Source organism: Chenopodium quinoa, unplaced genomic scaffold, assembly GCF_001683475.1.
Source record: "Chenopodium quinoa cultivar QQ74 unplaced genomic scaffold, ASM168347v1, whole genome shotgun sequence".
In the NCBI taxonomy this organism is placed as follows: Eukaryota; Viridiplantae; Streptophyta; class Magnoliopsida; order Caryophyllales; family Amaranthaceae; genus Chenopodium; species Chenopodium quinoa.
In genome coordinates this window covers 4172364-4185171 of record NW_018743979.1, presented here as the reverse complement: position 1 = coordinate 4185171, position 12808 = coordinate 4172364, and the positions used below count along the sequence as shown (strand labels likewise).

The 12808-nt window shown below is 35.4% G+C and overlaps 1 protein-coding gene across 3 annotated transcripts in view; it reads right to left on the bottom strand.

Moving 5' to 3' along the window:
- LOC110690041 (pyruvate, phosphate dikinase, chloroplastic-like) overlaps positions 1–2723 on the bottom strand; it is a 37169-nt gene extending 34446 nt beyond the window's left edge. For 2 of the 3 annotated variants that reach the window (XM_021866867.1, XM_021866866.1), the window contains exon 1: positions 1154–1365. The gene's annotated coding sequence lies outside the window, so the exon portion shown is untranslated. Of the gene's footprint in view, positions 1–1153; positions 1366–2572 lie in introns of those variants that run through there. The other variant, XM_021866868.1, reaches the window with a different exon arrangement.
- Positions 2724–12808: the final 10085 nt, after the last annotated feature.

Below are 12808 nucleotides of genomic sequence, written 5' to 3'. Positions count from 1 at the left end.
ACTAGAAATTGCAGCGCATAATGACATACATTTGCTAAGTAGGCTTTTGGGAAGAATCAAATATACTCATTCCATCCCATAATGATTTTCATACTTCTTGAATGGATGCCTCAAATTGCTACCTTTTTATTCTCCCTGTCCACTAGAGATTACCAGAGTCTCATCTTCAGATATAATACCTACCACAACTTATGCTCCACCACTATTCTACACATAATTAGCCACACAACCCAGGGTGCGAGACACCCAAAAAGCGTCAAACCCTTCTGTGGAAAACATGATTCGATGCCTAGAGTGTACCCCGATTTTGCAACACTAGATACAATGTATCTATTAGCAACAAATAAAGTGTGATTCTGTCATAAATTCCTAATTTAATAGATTACCAACATGGTGAAAAATATATAAAATGAGGTAATGATTACTAATAAAGGACCATCTCAACCAAAAGGTTAAGCTGATGGTTGAAGCCCAAGATTGATTTAGATACTCTATCACGCCCCCTCACATGAGAGCCCTTGGGCTTGAAATATAGATGCGGCATGGTCCCTTCATACCTAGCGCGAAATATTCTACTAAAAAGGAACCAACTCAACCAAAAGCTTAAACTTATGATAGAGTATATAAATCGATTATGGCAGGATCGACTAATATAGTCTATCAATTACCAATAAAATGACCATTTTTTATACATGAATACTCAGCATAATCCAGAAATTCTGACAACAATACATGAAAATCAAGCATCCCCCAACTGAAACCAAATTAAATTTTCACAAAACCCTATACAATTTGGTACCAAAAAACTTCTATTTCATTGTATCTTCATTTGTTTTTGTTTGTTCCAGTTACAATATATGTGGTCCAATTAAAAATAACTTTGACCAACGAGAAATCCCACCAATATTAACCAAAAAATAGTCATGTAGGGATTTATTAGAATGGTATATTAATATAGACAAATTCAAATAATATCGTAAGTTATGCATTGAAAACCGAGTAAAAAAAGCAAATAAAACAAACATAAACGAACCGTGTATAAACTCACAACAATTCCAGTAAATAGGATGACAAAATTAAACTAAAATTCCTCGATCTTAAGCATGCATTCAACAAAAATAAGCAAATTCAAAATTGAGCAATTGGTACTTACAAATTAAAGACGAAAAAGAGCGTGATCAGATTCAGAGAAAAAATAAAAGAAGAGTTGAAGACGATGATCATAAGAAGAGTGACACAGAAGTTAAGGTTGGAATGAGAGGCAGTGAGTGGAGTAGAATGATCAAGAGAGAGAAATTAGTGAGAGGCTACAAGGCTTCCAACATGTACGACAAAATTTGTAAGAGTTTTGTCAACTAACAACAACATCCTTAAACAAAATTTGTAGCATGACATCTGGATTTTATTGTGTAAAATAAACAGTTTCCCGCTCTCTACTCTCCCCCTAACTCGAATTTCATCCGTTTTAAACACTTTAATCTCTAGTATACATACACCCTCCGTTTGGCTACATTTGGAATTACTTCCGACATATATTTCCTCTGTCTCTAAATAATCTTCTTGTTTACTTTATTAGGCGTTCTAAAATGTTGTTTCCATTTCATATTTTTCCATTTTTTGACGCTTTGAAAAGTCCAAATTTTCCAATTTCATATTTCTCCTCTCATTTCTTAATTAATTCTCGTAAAATTTGGCAAACGGGAAGAACATTTAAGAACGGAGGGAATATAACATAGCATAGTTAATACGTGTTCTTTGATTTGTCTAATTGAATAGGCTTCTAATATTTCAACTATTATATATTTGTAAAATTGGCTTCAACACACCTAGAATATATATTAGTAATTCACACACCACCCAATGACGGACCTAGGGGCAGGTATACCCAGGCCACGCCCTATGCTTAGTTTTTTCAGTTTTATATATATATCAAATTAATGTTAATTATTACGCAAATTATACTTAGCTAAGTTGGTTTTTATTAACCCATTTGAATCTATTCTAGTGCTATGGGTAGTGGGTTCTAATCCCACGTCTTACTTTGGCCCGCCCTATGTAAAAATTCTAGATCCATCTTTGACATCACCAACTTTCTATAAATCACAGAAAAGTTGGACTAGTGAACTTTCTTAAATCACAAAGATAAATGGTTTAATGTGATGTTGTAGTAAAAAAAAAAAACAACATAAAAGAAAGAATTTTTGAACAAGAAAAAAAAAAAGGGTTTAACAAATAGATTGAATAAAAAATTGGTATAATCCAATGAAAGTGGGGTTTAACATGTAACAAAGAAAATGGATATAATTAGATGTTTCAATAAAAAAAAATAAAAAATAAAAAAATAAAAAAATAAAAAAAGAATTCTTGAACAAGAATTAGAAATGGAGTTTAACAAATAGATTAAACAAAAATGGGTATAATCCAGGCCAGTCCCGTGAAAGTGGGTTAAACATTTAACAAATAAAATAAAGAATTCTTGAACAAAAATCAGAAATAGGGTTTAACAAATAGATTGAATAAAAATTGATATAATCAAACATAACAAATGAAAGAAAATAAGATATGAATTTACCAACTTGCTCATTTCGAATTAGATGAAGAGCATCAAGCATTTCTTGCATCAGTCGAATTTAAACTTGTAGAGCAACCATGATCATTTCTCGCTCTAGAACTGGAGCATCATTTACATTTTACTGTACTTCTGCCATTTTTTTTGAAACTTTTTGGTGACAAAAGCTATGCTATAATAGATAGGTGACAACAGCTTGACTATTTTGATCTGTATATAGTTCTATCTATACACCTTATATTAAGGAGTGAGTAGGGGATTTTACTACAAATGACATATTTGACGTGATAATATATAAATTTTTAGTAATATATCAATACATATAATTATATGTGTTAACTATGTACAATACAATTTTTACGTAGTTACACGTAATTTTTAAATTTATAAATAATTTCATGTAATTTGTTAAAACATTTATTTATTAGATAATTTGGTTTATCTAATTTTTCATATCTTATTATTACTCCTCCGTCCCATATCAACATGTCTATTTTCCATTTTTCACGGGAATTAAGGAACTTAGAGATTCTTTAAAACCCGTGATTGGGAAGTTCAAATGTGCATGTGGGGATAGAGAGAGATAGAGAGAAAGAAAACTTGAAATGTAGTTGGTAATTATTGAAGAGATAGAGAGGGAAAATGTTGGAAAATGTTGGAAAATGATGTCAAAAGTACAAGAAAAAATAAAAGAAAATTGATGACAACTCATCATAAAGAGGGAATATTGTCAAAAAATACATTCTTTAAATATAAACTAATGTGTACCCCGGGCGATGCCCCGGATTGCTAGTTTGTGTACTTCTTTAATTTAATATATGTTCGAGTATTTTTATAGTTAGTGTATGTAGTGGTTCGGGCGTTGCTTGGTGTCAATTTTTATTTTTTTTTATTTTTTTTTACATCATATGTATTTATATTCTAATTTTGTGTAAAATAAATGAATTATATTACTTCTAATTTACTTAATAAATGAAAGGAATATATAATATTATGTGAAATTTAAAACAATAATAAAAGTTGGTTGAAATGGTAAATGTATTACCTATACGTATTGGAGGTTATGGGTTCGAATCTTGTTCAAAGCTTTACATAGTGCATATATTTTGAATTACACAAGTCTAAACTCAGTATACACGTTATATAAAAATATTAGAATTGTCGTATTAATCATATAAAAATGATTTACAAAACAAAGTAATAATTTTGGTAATAGAATACATTTTTTTTTCTTACTGAATTATGTTTATTTTGTAAGTTATTAAGAAGATGTATTTATGTAATTTTTTTTATTATTGTTTTATATCAATAAATTAATTTTATTTGATTAAAATTTAATTTTTAATATTTTGAACTCAGTTATAAAAAATGTCAGATTCGCCACTGTTAATATGTTATGTCCTCCATCTTTTTTACCCACCACAATAGTTAAACGGTGGTTGTGGAGGGGATGCGGTGGTTTGGGAGTTGCTACGGTGGTCGGTAGAGGGTGTGATGGAAGGGTTTGGTTGGCACTTAATAGTGAAGAGGGATGGTCGCTAGTAGATGAAAAGGTAATGGGTGATGATGATTAGTTTAATTAGGGAGATTTATATTTTGTTAATAATATGAGGTTAAAATTTAATGAAGAATGAGCTATAATTCATAGTTTAGATTGATAAGTAAGGACATTGTTGTAAATTTTGTCAATTTCATTTACAAGATGAGTGGCTCTAAAAGGAAAGCGTCCTACCCTGTCGAATACTTCTGGTTTTCGAATAGAAAGTTGTTGTATGGTTCTACCCCTAATGTTCTAGTGTGTAATTTAGTTTACAATTAATTTAGGACTTTGCTGATGTTCATTTACCATATATATATGGAAAATAAGTAAATTAGTAAACTATTATATTACAACCAGATTTAGAAATATTGAAAATAATATGTTATGCTGATTGGAAGTAGACTAAGGGTGTGTTATCTTCAACTTATTTTGGATCTTATAAGATAAGATACGATCAGATCGTATCAGACAAAAATAAATTGAAGAGAACACACCCTAACTTTAAGTCCGTGACTAGGGCATGAAACTTATAAATATTTGTAAGGGGGGATAAGAGGACACGCCCTAGTCATAGTTGTCTATAAACCCAAAAAATAAAAGAGTAAAAAAAAAAGAAAAAAAAAAGAGAGAGAGAGATATGAACCAAATTAGGGACATAGCAAAAGTGGTAGCATGAGCCTTGTAAGTAGAGCATACGTTGGGTACAATCTTTAGTTACTCATAATAAACTCAGATCCTATTCTTTGCAGCTGAAAACATTAAAACTGAACTGAAATATGTGGATGAATTCTCCCACATGGAAAGAATAAGGAGGAAGTGAGTGGTTTATATTGTGATACCCCATATTTTTATACGTATATTAATTTAAAACATTATTTTTATAAGGTATTTAAATAATTCGAAATGAATTATTTATGGTATTTTAGTAATTTAAAAAGGTTTATTTTTATTAAAAACCCAATTTTATTTATTTATTTGTTTTGAAAATATTTTATTTTATTATTTAGAAATTTTGAGGCATATTTAATTTATAAAAGAAAGTTTTAAAGGAAGTCAAAATGCCAATTGGGATAGGAGTAGGAATCATTAAGGGTAGAAAGGAAAATTAAAGTAGGAGGGTTTTGAGAGAGGGTATAAATACCCATCTTATGAGCAGAGAATACCCAAAGGTAAACTCTCTTTCTCTCTCCTTAATTTCCCCTCCCCCTTTTTCTCACCTCACATGCACACCACCACCACCACCGGTGGCCGGCTGCCACCACCACCACAGTCGGTCGCTACCAGCACGGAGCGGCTATAGCAGCAACCGCGGGAGGTGGCGCACCGGCCACTCTCCCCTCCCTCTTTTGCAGTAGCGGTTTTACCAAAAAAAAAAAACCTTCTTCTTTTTATTTTTAATTCAATCTAGCTTTGATTAATTATTGTTTTTAGGGGTGTGATGATTTTATGATATTTTAATAATGATCTACCTCCGTTACATAATAGTAGCAACTTTGGAATATTTTATATCTCACAAATAATACCCCAAAGTTGCAACTAATATGTAACGGAAGTAGTACATAATTTTCAGATTTAGTTTTTGAATTAAAAAGCCCCAAATTGAAAACCCTAGGTTTATAAATTAATGCTTACTGATGGAATTTCATTGTAGTTGATTAAAATTATTGAAATTAATATTTTTAAACTAAATTACAGCAAGTTTAAGAGTTTTTATAATGCTGGAATTTTTATGCAAAGGTTAGAATTATGTTTCTTGAAAGGACTTTTAATTACCCATTAATTGGGAATGAAATCATAAAAGTAGGTGGTTTAAATTAATTTCCAGCATGTTTTAGAAGGTTTAAAAGTAATTTAAAGAGTGTATATATTGCTGAAAATTTATTATGAATAGGTATTAATTTCTCTTTGTAATTTTGGGCTGTAGGAGACTTCCAAGTGAGTGATTTTGTGTAGTCATGGCGATTTTGAGATCATATTCGAGATACGTTCGCGTACTTGGTAATTATTTAAGTGTGTAGAAGCATGCTAGGCTTTGTTTAATTAATTTCAAGGTAGTATCATGATAGATATTAATTGGTTGGAATTGTTGATTGGATTGATTTTGGTGATTGATTTGTGAAGTATGAATTATTTGAGGTGAATTGTGAAAGGAATGGTGTCCTTCCAACAAGTGTATTCTTCCGATAGAGGGTTCGGATTATTACAGAGCTAATTCTTCAGTAAGGTCAAGTGATCGGAATGTCTAGGTGGAGGCCGTTTCCGATCAGTAATATCGAGGTACAATTGATATTACAGCTTAATCTTAACTGAACCCTTCGGGTCGAACCCAATCGAATCACCGATCCGAGACGACGAATTAATCCGAAAGGATTTAATGAGTCGACAAAGTTTTACGAATACAGACGTCGGAAATCGAGCCTAGGGCGTCGAGACCGAGCGTCGCAAAATCACAAGCAACAAGTATGAGCGTAGCCGTAGCTAGGCTAGGCTAGCTCATCGCATGCATAGGCGCACCATGTGTGTGCTAGGCGCACCATGGTGTGCTAGGCACCTATCGCAAGCAATAGGCGCACCAGGCGCACCTAGCAGCCCATCGCAGCTAGCAGCATGCTAGCATAGGTGCCTGGGTGCGCATGACAGCTATCGCAAGCTCCACAAGCACCAGGCAACCCATCGCAACTAGCAGCGTGCTAGCTTGGGTGCCTGGGTGCATGTGGCAGGCCATCGCAGCACGCAAGCTCAAGGCCTGGCACCATCGCAATGCCAAGGGCTTGCGTGTGTGCCTCGCAGCCTAGCCTCGCATAGCAGCAGCAACGATGCGCGTGGGCTGGTGCGTGTGTGCGTGCCTCGCACCAAGCATTACAGTGCTAGGCACTGGCTGATGCGTGTGCGAGGGATGCATGGTGCGCAGCATGGATGGTGCGAAGGAAGGGACCAGCATGCGTGGCTCGCTAGCAGCACGCATGCTGGCTGTGCTAGCAATGGGATGCGAGAGAGATGCATGTGCGTGCGATAGGCAGTGCTAGGCAGCCAGCAACACCAGCGCCTAGCACTGGCCAGCACCAGCGCCTAGCACTGGCCAGCACCAGCGCCTAGCACAGCCTAGCACCAGGCATGCGAGGCTTCTGGGCAGGCACATGCTAGCTGGTTGGGCTGGCCAGCACCATGCTAGCTGGCGTGCTAGCTGGCAGCAGCCCAACACCCCTCTTAGGTGAGGCGGTTTTGTGAGGGTGGGGACCAAGGCTTTGGGAAAGCCTTGGGGAGCAAGGCAATGGTCCCCCCCACCCCTCCATGGTCCTCACCTAACCTTATTTCTCCCTTTGACACTTGTTGCATTGTGATTAGATCTATTTATTAATTTATTTTAGAAATAAATTAATTAGCAAATTATACATTTTCCCACATTGGTTGGGGAATGAAATGCAAGGGTTCATATCCCTATAAATACCAAGCTTGGGTATTGGGAAATGAACAACCTTGAGTGGAATTAAAAAGGCAACTCTAAGAAAGAGTAAACCTTTGATTCGTAAAACTCATAGTTATTTTGTCCGGGTCTTGACTAACCTTCAAGACTTAGGACACTCGGGTCGGGTCGAGGGTACGATCCGTCGGAGATCTCGTCTTTTCGGGATTTTGAAGTAAGATCTCTTTAGGAGCGAAGCACGCGTCAAAGGTATAATTCTTGTTCTTAATCTTGTTTGATTAAGTTTATTATGCTTGTTAATTGCTTTAATTAAGGGGCGGGTCTTGGTGGGTCTCCTTCCGCGTAGTGTCGGGTCACTACGAAACCCTACAAATTGTTGATTGGAATTAATTATGTTGGCATGTTGATTATGAACCACACGTTTATTATTGGCATGATTGAGAGCATGTTTAATTAAACTAAATGTTTAATTTGGTTTGGATTATGAAAAGGGAATTTTATTATGGTTCATATAATTTTTATTGATGCTATAAGTATGGCAAAGGAGTTATTTAAGTGTCGATGTACAAGAGGATTTAATTATATTTTGGTTCCTAAGTGCACTTAAGGTGTTCTAAACACCGAGGGATAGGATTTGTGGTGCATTGTGCGCTTAAGGTGTTATTTAACGCCAAGGTAGTTTAAAAAGGATTCAACATTAAATTAAATATGGTAACTAATTTTTCAAGAATTAAATTGGTATGTTTAATTACTTGAATGATTCATGATGATTGATTGTGTTATGGGTTGAGAGTCATCACCAAGTCTGAAATATGTAAATAACGTAAAGTGAAATAGATTATGCACCAAAACTCTTGGAACGTATATACCTTGAGTATGAACATATGGGGGGAGTTATGCGATTTTATATTTGACCATAACTTCTACTGGGAGTACAGGACGTTGTATTTTCCTTTTATTATTATGCGTATGAATTCCGCCACTTACGAGTGGTCCTTTTATACTGTCATGGTTAGCTCCCATGTTAGTACCCCTTTATTGGGGCAGGTTAGGGGGAAACCCGTTTGATGCGTAATCAAATTATATAAGCAATTTATTTATTTATTGTTTGGTTATGTTGTATGTTGTATGCTTGTAAACAGGTGCAACAAGGTAAATTATGTGATGATAGGATGAAATCATGTTAGTGTGTACTGTTTACGCTTATGTACTCAACATTGCTGATTGTGTGTTTGTATGTTTGTTTGGCCTTGTCTTTATCTTGGCCCTATGACAACCCATTTCTAATGGCTAGTAGTGGGGACAAAGTAAAGAGAAGCTTTTCAGGTGATGAAGCATATTCATGATGGGCATGAGTAAAGAGCGAATCTTGTTTAGTTTCCATAAGAATATGATGTGTTTTATTTGCTTTGATTATTATATATTTGCTTTTGAGGCTAACGCAAAGGTTTTATTATTCGTTTGAGTTTTGAAAAGGGCCTACAATGGTTCCAAGTTGTAGGTTGACTTTATTTGACTTTGGTTTGACTTTACTGTCGTTTGGTTTGACTTTCTAGTTGACTTGTTTTGAATGGTTTTTTAAAGCGAGTCTTTTGTTGTGTGTCTTTGATAATTGTTTTAGCCGTTATCACGGTGGTGTTAATATCTTAGATTTTCCTATTTCGTATTTTAAAAGAGCAACACAGGTATTTAAAGGGAAAGGAATTTCTACGGTGCTACATATATAAACCCTTGAATATGAATTATAAAACGGGTTGATTGTGGTTTTCGTCTAGTGGGCTATATCTGTGTGTGTATAAGACTTAGCACGAGTAATTAAGCCTGATAACGTTAATATTGTTTATCAGATAACTGATTCTCCTTATCCTTAAAGTAACTAACAGAATATCATCTATAAAAGATCAGTTTTCCCAAAACTGAACGATCATTCAGTTTTTTCCAGAATTTCTGTTGTTTAGTTTTCTCTCAAAAAATATTCTAGGAACTCTTGATCATTAAATTAGTGTTAAACGCTCGAGAGTGTAGGAATCTTTGTATCCCAAAAATGTGTTGAATTAGCCTTGATAGCACAAAGGGGAAAATAACGTTTTTAGGAAAGTGTTCTTCGTACACGTCTAGATCCATTGTTTATTTTGTTTATCTGATGAATTTCTCCCACAAAAATCTGGTTAATAATCTAGTTGATCGTGCAGTCAAGTTACGTGAAGTTCGTTGTCGTTGTCCGGGCATTTCGCAATGGGTTGAATTTTGCTATTCTAATCCGACTAGATAGTATTATGGGGACCACACTTTATGGTCGTCTCAGGGGGTGCAGCAGGGTGATCCCCTTGGTCCTCTACTTTTTTATTTGGTTTTACACCCTTAGGTATGTAAAATCAGAGATGCTTTTGAGGTATGTTTTCAGGCATGGTATTTGGATGATGGTACTATTATTGGGGACATTTTAGTGGTGGGGAAGGTTCTGCAGTTGATTATGGAGGAAGGGCCTCGATTTGGGTTGCAACTCAACGTGGAAAAAACTGAAGTTTTCTGGCCTTCAGAAGACCCTCGGAGCAGGCTTGTGGGTGTCTTTCCGCCTAATATTCCTCGACCTTCGCGTGGTGTTAAGTTGCTTGGTGGTCCTGCTAGTTCCGATTCCGGTTTGAGTGGTGAATTAGTGATGCAGAGGGTGACCAAGACCATTACGCTTATGGACAGGGTTGCTAAGCTTGATGATCCTCAATGCGAGCTGTTGTTGCTTAGGGCATGTACCGGAGTTTCTAAACTCTACTTTTCTTTGCGTACTTGTCCTACTAGTACTTTTGAGGCGGCTCAGCGCACATTCGACGGGGCTTTTCGATCTTCCTTGGAGCGTATTGTTACTTCTTCAGGACCTGGGTTTGGCGATTAGCAGTGGCGGCTTGCCACCTTACCATTTGCATTTGGGGGGCTTGGTGTTTATTCCGTAGGTGACGTTCGTTATCATGCTTTTCTTGCTTCTCGGTTTCAGTCTGCTGGGTTGCAGACAAAGCTTCTGTGGCATGCTAGCATCGTTGGTCTTGGTCGAGCCTTTGAGGATGCGTTGAGTCTATTTAATCGAACAGTGGAGTCTGACATTTTGAGTAATCCTAGTGAGGTCGTTTCCCCAAAACTCATGAAGAAATTGACAGATATATATTTCACAACGGTTACCGCTTCTACAGAATCCGTCTTTTCTTTATCTCCTCAACAATCAGCATTGTGGAAATCGCAGCAGGGAGATCACACCTCTGCTTGGCTTCGGGCGGTTCCTATTTCAGGGTTCGGTTAGACGATGAACGCAAAGACTAACCGATGTGTGTTGTGCTATCAGTTGGGTGTTCCATTGTTCAATGTTTCAACGCCGTGCTCTGATTGTTCAAGGATTTTTACTGGGGATATTTTCAGTGATCACGCGGTGTCGTGTGCTGGTATTCTGGGTATTAAACATCGGCATAATGTTGTTTGGGATACCCTTGTTGATGTTTGCTATAGGGCTGAGATTTCAGCGAGAAAGGAGGTTGACATTGGGTTGTCTGGAGGAAACGACGGGGCCCTTAGACCTGCAGATGAGTTACTTTATTCCTGGGATCGTGGTCGTGATGTCTGTGTTGATTTGAGAGGGTCTTCTCCTTTGACACAGACTGAGCTATCTGACTTTGTTCCTGGACGGACTGTGGCTAATGCGGCTCATCGGAAGAGAGTCAAATATGAATCTAGTTGTCGAGCAATTGGATATGGATTCCTTCCCTTCTCCTTTTCTACACTTGGGGAATTAGACAAGGAGACTGTTGCGTTGCTGAAGCGGGTTCAGAACTTCTCGACGACTCAGGACATTGGGGCTTGTGTCGTTGCTACTCATATTTTTACTGTGATAGGCTTTTCTATAGCTAGAGGAGTAGGGGCCCAGATTGTATCCCGGCTTCCCACTAATTTTTTATAAGTAGTATAACTTTATCTGTTTTTGAGATATAATAATAAAAATAATTATAATAATAATAATAATAATAATAATTGTAATACTAATAATAATAATAATAATACTAATACTAATACTAATAATAATAATAATAATAATAATAATAATAATAATAATAATAATAATAATAATAATAATAATACTACTAATAATAACAACAATAACAATAATAACAATAATAACAATAATAATAATAATAATAATAATAATAATAATAATAATAATAATAATAATAATAATAATAATAATAATAATAATAATAATAATAAGAAGAAGAAGAAGAAGAAGAAGAAGAAGAAGAAGAAGAAGAAGAAGAATTAGAATTAGAATTAGAATAAGAGAGAAAGAAGAGTTGAAAATCGAAAGAAAGAAGGAGGAGGAAGGTGGCTAGCTAGTGGCAGTGACTGCCGATGTGGTGGCTAGTGATTGCTGGTGGTGGTTGCTACCTGGTGGCGGTGGTGGTCACTGGTGGAGGAAGAAAACCGAGAGAAAAGGGGAGAAAGAAACCGTGAGAAATTGAGAAAATTAGAGAGGAAAATGTGAGTTTTATGTGGTTTTTTTGGGTGTTTATGAAAGGGGTATTTATAGGTGTAAGAGTGTAAGAATTATGGTAAATAAGTGTAGCATGGAATATGGAAATTATGAGAATATGGAATTTCTTGAGAGGCAATAATAAAATAGATGGAAGTGCTAACTTGAAGAGTAAGTAGAGATTAGGTTTATGGAAAGTGTGAGATTGTGAGTTGATCATGAAATAAATTAAGGAAGTAAAGCTTGCTTAGAATATAAGTATAGGATATTTGAGATCAAAATATATGTAATCAAATATAGTTTAGATTTTATTTCATGAAAATAGGAAAACCTAGGAATTAAATTGAAGGAAAATTTGATAATTACCGCCTACTATATTTCACGTTTTAGTAATTACCACCGCACCAACATTTTTTTTTTATTTTACCACCAACAATTGTTCAAAACCTTAAATTTTACCACCAATTTACCCAACTGCCCTTGCATGACATCATCCCCTTCAATTTCCCTCCTTTTTCCGCTTTTTCTCTCGATTTCTTCTTCTCTGTTCTTAAACTTTCATTTTCTTTCTTCTTTAATTCCCTTTAACAATGCTAATCACCATTATTTTTTTTCTTCGCAATTTAGATTCCCACTGCTTCCCTCTCTCCTTTTTCCTTTTCCTATTTTATTTTGGGTAATATTTTTCAAAAATTAATATTAAATATGTAATTTCACTATTAAAGAACACTAAAGGGGACAAAAATGAACATCAAAGACAACATTGGA